General features: G+C 43.5%; 1 protein-coding gene across 5 annotated transcripts in view; it reads left to right on the forward strand.

Moving 5' to 3' along the window:
* Positions 1 to 12692, forward strand: part of EEIG2 (EEIG family member 2) — an 88469-nt gene that overhangs the window by 16141 nt on the left and 59636 nt on the right. The window contains exon 1 of one of the 5 annotated variants that reach the window (XM_068240052.1): positions 11448 to 11714. The exons of the other annotated variants lie outside the window; for them this stretch is intronic. The gene's annotated coding sequence lies outside the window, so the exon portion shown is untranslated. Of the gene's footprint in view, positions 1 to 11447; positions 11715 to 12692 lie in introns of those variants that run through there. 5 annotated transcript variants of the gene reach the window in all.

A 12692-nucleotide genomic window follows, 5' to 3' on the forward strand; every position in this document is an offset into this window, starting at 1 on the left:
ACTTCTTTATACCCCTTAAGAATTTTAGTTGGGATATCCTCCCCCTTTATCAACTTGGACCACCTGGATAAATTGTTTAGCGCTTTTTTAGGTAAACCTAGTTTTTGGAGATCATTTTGAAGGGTAGACAATGAGATCTTTAGAACATGCGGGGCCAAGAAATCATCCAATTCGTTAAGTATAAATATTTTTGCATTACGCCCCCCTTTGCTATTGACAAAAGATCTCATCTGACCATAGTATAGGAAATGGTGCTTTGGGACCTGGAATTTTGTTCTAATTGCTTGGAAGGAGAGTAGTTTTCCTGCAGAAAGGTTTATTAATTGGCCTAGTTTTTCAATACCCCTTTCCTTCCATTCCAGAAAACCCCTATGGGCCAGACTGGCAGAAAAGCCAGGAAGGCCCCACAGTGGCATGTATTTCGTTACCTGATAGGGAAGTGCATGAATTTTGCATAGCTCTCTCCATGCCACTACAGTGTCGTTAAAAATTTTACATCTCTTAAATTTAGGGGGAAGGTGTTTGTAGGGAGAGTGCAATAATCCAGCTAGCGACCAAGGATCGGCGTAGGACGATTCCAGTAGGTAATTAGAGTAGACCGATGACTGATTTAACCAATCCCGAATATGACGCGTTAGACAAGCCAAATTATAGCGTCTAATATCGGGGATGGCCAGACCTCCCCAATCTTTTGGCAGCTGCAACTTAGAAAGAGCGATCCTAACTTTGCCACGTTTCCAAAGAAAGCGGGAAAACGCCCTATAGAGGTCTTTTACGTCAGAATGTTTCAGCAGTAAAGGAATAGTTTGTAATGGGTACAATAATCTGCCAAAACAGACTGACTTGATGAGTGCGGCCCGGCCCATTAAATTTATGGGTAAGTTCTCCCAGTTTTGTAATTGTCTTTTTGTGTCAGCTATAAGAGGTTGGTAGTTTTTAGAATATAATAGGGAAGGGTCTTTATGAAATTTTATGCCCAAGTAGGTTACCTGTGAGCATAGTTTTACTGGGAGATGGGTTAAGCCGGTATTTGGGGCCAATGGGGACAGATACATCAGCTCGCATTTTGCAACATTAATTTTAAAACCACTTAACTGACCAGTTTCACTAATTAAGTTCAGTACTTGCTCCAACTGAGAGGATGGATCTGTTAGAAAAAGTAAAATATCGTCAGCAAACATGGCCTGGAACACTTGATAGCCACCAATATCCATTCCCGTTATTTGATTATCCAGGTATCTGGTCATAGGCTCTAGTGCTAGATTAAATAATAATGGCGACAGGGGGCATCCCTGCCTGGTTCCCTTTTCTAATACAAAAGGATTGGAAAGAAATCCTGGTGTGTATATTCGGGCCATTGGGTTAGTATGCATGGCCATTAGTAATTTACGAAAAGCCCCATCTATCTTCATCTTGTCCAATACCACCTCGAGCCAACCCCAGGACACGTTATCAAACGCCTTTTCGGCATCTATCATCAATATTGCATAATCTTTACATGTTCTGGGGTAGGCTCTAACATAATCCTGAACCACTAAAAATTTGCGAATATTGGCCACCGCTGACCTGTTTCTGATGAATCCCACCTGGTTGGGGCTTACAAGCTTGGGTAGCATCGTCGCCAGTCGGTCTGCCATTATCTTTGACAGGAGTTTGATGTCCTGATTAATCAAAGAGATTGGCCGATACGATCCCGGAGCCTGGAGGTCTTTACCTTGCTTTGGTAACAATTTAATATAGGCCATATTTGCTGACGTGGGGTATCTGCCCTCCTTTAGAATTTTGTTGAAGAGTGAAACCAGGTATGGGACCAGGTCCTGGCGCAGAAGTTTGTAGAATTCTGAGGAAAATCCGTCAGGACCTGGTGCCTTGCCATTGGACAAGCCCTTAATAACTGCATGGACATCATTTTCTGTAATAGGTGCATTCAATTCCAAAAGGTCAGCCTCCGAAAGGGTGGGAAGGGAAACTCTCCGCATCCACTCACGGATATTTTCATTGGATGTAAAAGTTGGGGATCTTTTGTACAGATTCTCGTAAAAGTCCTTGAAGAGAGAGTTAATCTCTTTGGGATTGTGTTTCACTTGGCCTGTGGGCGATCGGAGTGTCGCTATCACTGTGCTTGCATGTGGAGGCTTTGATAGGCGAGACAATAGTGTACCTATTTTATTCCCAAATTTATAAAAATATAGGTCTTCATGAGATTTTAGGTAAGTATCCCTCCTTTTTAAGCTAGTTTCCATGTCTCCCTTGGCTTTAAGCCATTTTAATTTTGTGTTAGGTGTAGGGTCATCTAGAAATTCTTTATGGGCTGCACGTAGCTTCGTTGCTGTTGCCATGTACTGGTCATGAGATGTTTTGCGTTTGCCTGCTAGATAACTTATAATCTTGCCTCTCAGTGTGGGTTTAGCAGCTTCCCAAAACAGGAAGATGTCTTTTACATGTTCCTTATTATCATCCTTATATTCCCACCACCACTGTTGTAATAGGCCTGCAAACCCCTCATCTTCATATAAAAAGGTTGGAAACCTCCAGATTATATCTGTTCCTTTTGGGATCACTGGGGATAAAATTAGCTGTATCGGTGCATGATCCGATATCATCAGATCTAGAATTTCTGAGGAGATTGTTTGGGGCATAACCTGTTGAGAGACTAGAAAATAGTCAAGTCGAGACCAGACATCGTGTGGGGGAGAATAAAAAGTATATTCCTCTCCATCCGGGTGGAAAGCACGCCAACTATCACTTAATAGGGAGGACTGAATATACTCGTTAAGTAATAAAGATTTGGCAACCGTGAGAGGACTAGCGGATGCCCTCTTAGACCTATCTTCAGAGAGGCTGACCAACGCATTGAAGTCACCTCCCTGTATTACCTTAGTAGGGCCTAATGATAGAGTGTCACTCAGAAGATTAGTAAAAAAAACTCTTGTCCTCCTTATTTGGAGCATATACGTTAGAGATAATTATTTCTTCCCCTGCAAGGCTCAGTCTGATCCTTACCCACCTGCCGTCAGTATCACATTTTTCTTCTAATACCCGCCCTTGTAATTGTTTGTGGAGTAAGATTAAAACCCCCGCCTTTCTTCCTTGAGCTGGAGAGCCGAATACCTGGCCTACCCATGTCTTCCGCATATAGGAGAATTGGTCTCGAGATAAATGGCACTCTTGTAGTAGAGCGATATCAGTTTTTAGTTTTTTCAGGTGTCGCAAAATTATAGAGCGTTTACCTGGGGACCTAAGTCCCTTAACATTCCAAGATGTTACCCGAATAGTCATGGCGGGTTAAGCGGAGGATCAGACTGTTCCCTTCTCTTATCATACAACCTAACCAGGAATGACAAGACATCAATGTTCCCTCCCCCCTCCCTCTGGCCCCTGAAAATTCCCAGTATAACAACCCAAACAAACATAACAAATTGAATATAGAACATCATGTTAGTCATGCGACTTCACTTTTTTCCTGGATGTCCACCTAACTTCGGGCTCCAGAGCTAGGCCCCTCCAGATGTGAGGCCTCTGATTAGGTTCTTTTAAGAGAAAACTGAAAAACAAATTTGAGCACCTCCAGGATAAAACTTCTTGGAACCATTGTACAAGTTTTGAGTTTCTGAGGGTGCGATATAGCTGAGAATGTGATCAAGCACCAGTGATCTCCCTATTCAGCAGCACCCCCTGCTGTCAACACAGAACAGATGTCACTTAGGAGTTCTAATCAGAGTTATTTTCAGGAGACTTGCGTAAAAAGGATAATGCATCTGTTGCTGATGCAAAAGTATGTGATATATTTTTGTCGTCAGTGATACGCATAATTGCAGGATATTGTAGCGCAAATTTCCACTCCTTTTCTATACACATTTCACAAGCTGACTTAAATGCCTGCCGCTTCTTTGAGACTTCAACTGAATAATCGTTAAAAAAGCCGAATCTTTGCCCCTTGATGATCAATTGGGTGACCCAGGTCGCGAAAAGCTCGGAGCATGTCTGATTTTTCAGCAAAGTCCAAGTATCGTGCTAAAATTATTCGTGGAGGGCGTTGATCGTTCTCAGGGCGCGGAGGGCCAATTCTGTGGGCACGCTCCACTTTAATTGGTCGTTTGAATCCCAGTATCTTTGGTATAGTGACCATACACAGATCTCGTAATGCTGGTGCTGCTATGGTTTCAGGGACCCCCACAACCCGCAGATTGTTGCGGCGGGAACGATTCTCCAGGTCCTGAAGCTTTTCCTTAATCATTTTATTTTCCTCCAACATTTTTGTGTAGCTCTTTCCCTCTTTGGCATTATCATCCTCAAGTGTCTGGATCCTGTGCTCTGCGTGGGTTAGCCTCTGTGCATGAGCCTGCAGGTTACCATTTATGGCCTGTATAGATTTGTCAATAGTAGCCTCTAGCGTGGCCTGCAGTTCTGGGGCCAATTGACGAGCTACTTCTGTGGCAAGTCTTTTATAATCAATAAAGAGTTTGTCTCCCTCACCTAGATCTTGTTGGGAGGTTGTCTCCTCCGTGTTCCACTCCACAGCCTGTTGTTCGGAAGCTTCCCATTCAGGGGATTGTTGCTGCGTCATGATCGGGGAGGAAGGCGCGGCGGCCATCTTTGATGTCCTCTGCTCCTCAGCTTGTGTCTTGCGAGGGGCTGAACGGAGGAGGTAGCGGTCCATCGGCGGCGAAAGTAGTCTCTGCAGGGTCGGGCTTCCCTCACTGCACTGTGGGAGCCAGCGGGGGTGCTTTAGCTGGCCAGCAGCCTACTGGAGGGGACTCGCTGTGCGGAGCTCCGTCACCGCCCTGCTACCATCCAGGCGCCGGAACCGGAAGTCCGTCCACCGGATTTATTGGTTGTAAGTATCTGTCTGTAAGGGCTAGTTTCCATGTAAGGCAGAGCTGCACGGCTCTGCATTGCGCATCATTACCCTGGGCGGACCTTGCGATGCCATTCATTGTACTGAATGGTATTGCGGGCGTAATCACCCTGAAATGCAGCCAACCATGCACTGCAATTCAAAAGTGGATCGCAGTGCATGAATGGAAACATCAGACAGTGCAGTGTATGCACTGTTTGCTGTCCCTGCGATTTGCGTTTCCATAAGCGCGCTATATGGAAATGACCCCTAACATTGATGTGCTGATAAAAAGCAGACAGAAGCGCACTAGTGTGTTCAGGGCCTAACTGTCCCTCAGAGGAGCTCATAATCTAATCCCTACTATAGTCATATGTCCCTTGAGGTCTAGGGCCGATTTAGAGGGAATACAATTAACTTATGTGTATGTTTGGGGATGTTCAAGGAAACAATAATAATTATTATTTACTTATAAAGCGCCAACATATTCCGTGGCACTGTACAATGTAAGAAAACAAACAAGGGATACATAATGATACATAATGATGCAGACAATGATACACTACAATCAATACACTACCCAAGTTGACACTTAAAGCTGTTATTTATTGCCTGGAAATTGCTTGTAGACTGTTTACAGTTTGCACACAATAGGATCTTGCAATATGTAGGTGAACACTTTTACCCTCAAGACCTTTAGCTTCTTCGTTTGACACTTGTGGGTTGATTCACTACAACAAATAGCATGCCTTATCAGAGTAGCATAGCAAGTGCTACAAACATATGCCTGCTAATTGGCAATGACAAGTGCTCCACTCGTCCTGCCCTAAGCCCCTGCAGGTCCATTCACTTTAAAGGACATTATCCCCGCACTTTGATTGGCCCAATAGGCTGCCTGTCACTTGATAGGAAACTTGACAGATGGCCTATTGGGCCAATCAAAGTGCGAGGATAATGTCCTTTAAAGTGATTAAACCCACAGGGGCTCAGGGCAGGACGAGTGGAGCTCTCGTCATTGCCAATTAGCAGGCATAAAGGTGGCAATACACTTATAGCTTTGCAGCAGATTCGACCATCAGATTTCTGTCAGATGCCTGTCAAGTCGAATCTGACAGGAATCTATCTGATGTGTGCCACACACTAGGAACAGATTTCCAATAGATTTCATAATGAAATCTATTGGAAATCGATCTAAATGCATTATTGGACCATTAGATGCAATGCAACTCTATAGGCCATCGACCTGCTGCCATCGACCTAGATTTTCCATCCTGTAAGATTAAATTGATCGAAATCGGCCACAAACGATCGATAGATTTGATCGATTCCATAGATCGATGGCTGAAATCAACCAGTGTATGGGCCCCTTGTGTTCGTAGTGCTCTCTATGCTACTCTGTGCTACTCTGATGAGGCATGTTAGCTCTGATAAGGCACGCTAAGCGTGCAGTAAGGGAAGCTATAGTGATAGTGAGTCAACCCCTTGATCTGGTATGGAATATTATTTTGATGCAAACTCTTTGGCGTGCAAATTATGGTAAACTTGCTTTGCTGAAACTTGCAGAGCTTTTCATGTGTTGATAACCTGTCAGGTTACAATCTTTACATAGACGTGTTTTTTGTTTTACTCCTTTTGAGTTTTAAAGGAAAGTGGTTAAGCAGGAATGACTAAGCTTCAACAGTAGATGTGAGAATGGTAAATTTTGCATCTGCCAAAGTGTGTCAGAGTTTACAAGTATCCATGTAAAAAGTTAGAGATCATATGAACTGTATTACATTTGTTTACACGGCTTGTGATATCGCGTTTATACAGGACTGAAAACTGTATGCAAAAAGTAAGCCGATATTACCCATGAGAAGGGAATGTCCGTAATCAAAACCGTATGATTTGGTTTTTTTTAAACAAAAAAGGATTTTAATGAAGCACAAGTAATTGTACAAACTTTTCCATACAAATATTAAATAGGAGCAGAGCACAGTAAAGACCTTTAAGAAGAAAATATGAACAAATTATTACATACTAATACTTTTAAGCACTCCAGCATCATCATATATCGTGACCATGGACATTGGAACCTTGCAGTCATAGAGGTCGATAGTTATCTCTATTTATGCTGGTACAAGCGGTGGAGATGCTTCTAGATCAGGGGTGTCAAACTCTAATACAAAGTTTGCCAAAATTGTACACTGGGACCAAGTCGAGGGCCAACCTGTATGCTGGCCACCACCTTCCCTCATAAAGATCTCAAGTGTCTAATGGCCCCACTCCCCTATACAGTTCCCTGGTGTCTAGAAGCCTCCACCCTCCCCTATACAGTTCCCTGGTGTATAGTTCTTTCCCCCTACCTCCCCCATATAGCTTTCCTGGTGTTCATCTTCAATATAGCCTCCCTACTGGTCTAGAGTGGGCCAAACTTAATGCAAAAAGGGAAAATTATTCAAGGGCCAAATTTTAATACCTCCGAGGGCGAGATTTGGCCCGTGGGCCGGAGTTTGACATGTATGCTCTAGATTTTTTTAAAGGGAACCTGTACTGAGTAAAATTATTTAAAATAAACACATGAGGTAACTTCAAATGAACATTATAGTTACCTTGCCATCAGTTCGGATGCAGGAGAGGAGAATGAGAGCGAGGAGTAGACTACACGGGAGGCAAGTATGACTTGTGTATGTTTATTTTGACTTTTCAGTTCAGGTTTTCTTTTAAGTTCCTCAGGAAAGCTGGTATGATTAAACGGATGTTGCATCTTAATTAGATATGTCTGTACTATGTATACTTTTAGGGTGCCATGCTAGTTTCAGCGGGGTACTAAGTCAAGCTCCAAGACACGTTTAGTAGTCCAGCTTAAGTTTACAGTTCTCGCTAGATGTCTCATATTTTGTGGAATTTGGCAGGTGCATTCCTGTATATGTATACCAGTTTTTTTTGTTTTTTTTTATATATACGGTAGGCCCCTGTCTACCCTCTTAATCCATACCGCTTCCTGCCGGTGGCCCGGAGTCCCATCCGGTGCATGATGCAGACCTTGCCAGATCGGTATCTACTGCGTCTTCGCGAGGGCCTCTTGCGGCCGCGCTGACGTGATCTCGAGTGTTCTGCGCAGGACTACTGCGCCTGCGCAGTACACTCCAGATGACATCAGCTCGACTCTCTCTCGTTCTTTCTCTCATTCTTTCTCGCTCTCTCACTCGCTCTCTTTCTTTCCATCTCTCTCTTTCTCTTTCTTTAGGGTGTATCACCGGGCTTCAATGACACCCGCCGTATAAGACGACCCCTGACTTTTCAAAAGGTTTTCAAGGGTTAAGAAGTAGTCTTATACGCAAAATATACAGTAATTGTCAATGGAGCTGGCTCCTAAAAATTCCTACTGGTTCAATAAGAGTATGTCCTGTCCTGGACATGTTTATTCACTACAAAACATGTCCCTTTTTTCCATATGATTTCAGTCGGTCCAAACTAAGATGACCTTGCTGCTGTTGCTTTTTGTTTTCTTTTTTTTCCACAAAAGTATTTGAATGTTTTGCCAAGCACAGTGGAAAGTATGAGTATTGGGAATGTTCAGATCTATTGTGTTCAGCAAAGGTAGTTTAGAACGTATGGAGAGATTCCAACATTTTTTACACATTTGCTCTTCACAAAGTAAATATAATATCTAAATTTATTAGAACATATGTTCATGTATTTACCCACAATATTGTGGTAATGTAGCCTTTGCTCTAATTTCCAAAGCCAGTGTTCTACTGCTAGTGGAGTGTCCTCATTGTGGTTGCACATGGCAATATCGTCACACGACTATTCTCCACTGCTGACTTTGATGCTCCTCTTTCCCAGGCATGAGTGCTGCTTTGTGGTATTTCTGAACTGTTTGGGGAAGGAAAACCAAGCTCAGGCTTTGCCACAAAAGGCATTATGGAAATGCTATCACACGAGGTAATGCTAGACCAGCTTTGCAGTTTGTTGGGTTTGCCCTTTTTTACATACAAGCCTAACCTCTTGAAATAACCTGTGACCAATTTCATACTGGTAGCCACAGGGTGCAGGGAAATAGCTGAACAAGTATAAAAACTTTGTATTCCTCTCCTTCAGAGTAGCTAGCTTTCTAGATTATGCTGAAAACATATGCACTTTAACATATGTGCTACGGTAGAATCTCGTTATAGTAAACTCTGGTAAAGTAAACTCAGTCCTCAGGTCTAGCAAATGTGTCTGTATAAATATACAATGCATGACCAATTCTGATATAGTACATTGTCATATGCTTTTGTATGTATTGGGTCTACATTGCACAGAAAAATGCATGCAGCAGTGTGTTGTGAAAAAGCTTCCGGCTAAAACGCATACTGTATTTTCTGACTATAAGACGCTCCGGACCATAAGACCCACCTGGGTTTAGAGGACAAAAACCAGGAAAAAAAAAATACTAAACCTGGTGCATCCATGGTACAGGGGCGTCTTGTGGAGCTTTTCCCTCCAAGCTGGTCTGCTATATACTTTAGTCCCCTTGGTGTATTTAATATGCCATAAAACAGTCTCTCACTCTCTCTCACTCTGTATCTATCTATCTATCTATCTATCTATCTATCTATCTATCTATCTGCATGTAAGTGCACGATGGACAGCAGATCTCTAGGCTGTGTATGTTGGCTAGTATGTGAAAGTGCAGAGTTCATGCAGGATTTGTATCGGCTACAACAAAGAAATGTATTTCTGTAAAGGCTATTATGCTGTTGTGTTTCTTTTAGAGCAGAGAGGAAGTTCTGAGTTCAGGTCCGCTTGAGACAACAGGGGTTGTTAGAACTGTTTAGCCCTGAGCTCAGATGTTGTGGTAGTGCACGTGGAGGCAAGGAGAAAGGAAGCAGGGGAATTACACTGCCCAAAGGCTGCAAGCAGAGAGCAGAGGATTCATGGCAACAGAGGCTGAGCGATCCAGAGTCGTCTCAGCTGAAGAGTGTCTGGTGCTTTGCAGGGAGACTGGATAATAGCGTCAGCCTCTTCTCTCTCTGGCTGGACACAAGTATCAGAGGGTGGTTTGAAGCAGCCGAGGGCTTCAGGTCACTCACTCCTGTCGTTACTTGCCTCTGCTTTATGTCTGGTCGCACTTCACTTCTCTTTCCTCTGATGTATATACAGAAGCAAGTAGCGTCACTGACACTGATTCCTAACAGCGGCTCTGCTTCTGTATATAAATCAGAGGGAAGAGAAGTAACCAGACATAAAGCAGAGGCAAGTGGCAAAAACGGGTGAGTGACCTGAAGCCCTCGGCTGCTTCAAACAGCCCTCTGATACTTGTGTCCAGCCAGAGAGAGAGAGAGAGACAAGAGGCTGACTTTATGATCCAGTCTCCCTGCAAAGCAGCAGACACCCTTCAGCTGAGAGGGCTGTGGATCATTCAGCCTCTGTTGCCATGAATCTTGTGCTCTCTGCCCGCAGCCTTTGCACGTTTCCCTGCCTCGTCTCTCAGAGTGGAAGTGGGGGTCGTGACAGATGATTCAGCACATCCGCAAAGTGCGCACTTTTAGGAAGAACTGGCAGTTTTAAAATGCTTTTATTTTACTGGACCCGATGGTCTCTGAGGCGGGACCATGGCTCTGTCATTGGGCCAATCACTGTGCAGTGACTGTACAGTGATTGGCCCAATTACAGAGCGATCATCCTGCCTCAGAGACCATTATGCCAGTCAAATTAAAGCATTTTAAATTACTGGCTCTACTTCGTAGCGCAGGATGCGCTGAATCCCCTCTGAGGTTTGCTGTAATAAAGCCTCCTCCAGTGCTGATTCAGGCTCAGCACTATGTGCTGATAATAGCCGGTGTGGTCTATTGGAAATCTGCGCACTCCGGACCCTCCCTATGTTATATTCGGACCATAAGACGCAGTTACTTTTTCTCCCCACTTTTGGAAGAGAAAAATTGCGTCTTGTGGTCCGAAAAAAATGGTATGTGTAAACTGACCCACAGGGAAACAGAGAACATTCCTTCACCTGAGCTGCACATCAATTGCGATTTGTTACATCTCAGTGCAACGTGGTCACTAAACTAAGCAACACACATGAATCAATCAATTTTACCAGGGACCTACAAACACTGCTCAAATATGACCACAGATGGGAGTGTGGCCAAATTAAATATATATATACACATACGGATTAGCCACTAGCACTAAAAAGGGAATTTTTTTTTAAGTTTGACAGTTTAAATTAGGCAGGGGCACACTGTATCACATAAAACTTTATCATGTATAGTATCACAATGTCGGGACACAAAACTATCTATGCCGGTGGAGAGGAAGCAGAGGGCATTCTTGAGACTATGAAGAGTTTCTTGAAAATAAGGGAGATATCATTTTCAAGGCAACATTTAATCATCTGAGGGGGGAAGGAATCCTTGAAATGCTTACTGGCCTAGCAATGAACACATGTAATTTCCATACTCTAGGGAATGACTCACTAAACTGACAGAGGCTGACTAAGCATGGTCATTTCTTGATTACTCAGTGCCAGATTGTAAACCGTAACACTCAGAGAGTTGCCATGGGGAATCCAATACATTTTAAAATATGGTAACCAGAATCTGCAGTTACAAATCAAAACTGTCAACTTTGGGATGTTGTTAGCTGGTAGGTGATGCAAATGCAGAGTTCTCCCCAGAAATTTTTCCAGCCAGGTGGCATGAAATAGTAGCCGGGTGAGGTGAAATGAGAATGCAGGGCCAGTGCTTCTGTGAGCAACTCTGCTTACAGCATAGGAGGAGGTGAGCCGATGACAGCCGGGTGGTCACCAAAACTAGCCGGGTGGAGCACCCGGCTAAAAGAGCCTGGGGAGAACACTGCTTCAATTTTGCCAGGGCATCAGAAGAAAGTATCATTAAAAAAGGGAAAGGTGAGTGGAGAGAACCAAAATAACTGGTGTCCTGATCTACCCCAGCTACTCTTGAGCTCTATTAACCTATGAATAGCAACAATTGATCATAGTTCATGTATTTGTTAGAGTACAGTTGTTGATAGTGCATTTTTTTTCTCTCCCACTTCATTCACCTTTTACTATGCTGCTACTAAAAGTCTTCCTAGAAGTGACCAAATAGGTGGGGAAATGAACGTGGTTTTTCAGCCTGCTTGACGGCCATTTTGTGCATTGTGTAAACATTAAACGAACAGTGCACAGTACAATAGCCACATTCTAACATAATGATCAACTTTCTGAGACAACAAAAAGGGACATACAGTGGGTTGCCAAAGTATTCAGCCCTCTTGAAAGTTTTCCACATTTTGTCATATTACTGCCTCAAACCTGAATTCATTTTACTGGAATTCCACGTGAAAGACCAATACAAAGTGGTGTACACGTGAGAGTGGAACGAAAATCATACAGGATTCCAAACATTTTCTACAAATAAATAACTGCAAAGTGGGGTGTGCGTAATTATTCAGCCCCCTTTGGTCTGAGTGCAGTCAGTTGGCCATGGGCATTGCCTGATGAGTGCTAATGACTGAACAGAGTGCACCTGTGTGTAATCTAATGTCAGTATAAATACAGCTGCTCTGTGACAGCCTCAGGCGTTGTCTAAGAAAATATTGGGAGCAACAACACCATGAAGTCCAAAGAACACACCAGACAGGTCAGGGATTAAGTTATTGAGAAATGTAAAGCAGGCTTAGGCTACAAAAAGATTTCTGAAGCCTTGAAGCTTCCATGGAGCACTGTTTAAGCGATCATTCAGAAATGGAAGGAGAATGGCACAACTGTAAACCTACCAAGACAAGGCCGTCCACCGAAACTCACAGGCCGAACAAGGAGAGCGCTGATCAGAAATGCAGTCAAGAGGCCCATGGTGACCCTGGACGAGCTGCAGAGATCTAC

The sequence above is a fragment of the Hyperolius riggenbachi genome, chromosome 6 (genome assembly GCF_040937935.1).
Source record: "Hyperolius riggenbachi isolate aHypRig1 chromosome 6, aHypRig1.pri, whole genome shotgun sequence".
Classification (NCBI taxonomy): Eukaryota; Metazoa; Chordata; class Amphibia; order Anura; family Hyperoliidae; genus Hyperolius; species Hyperolius riggenbachi.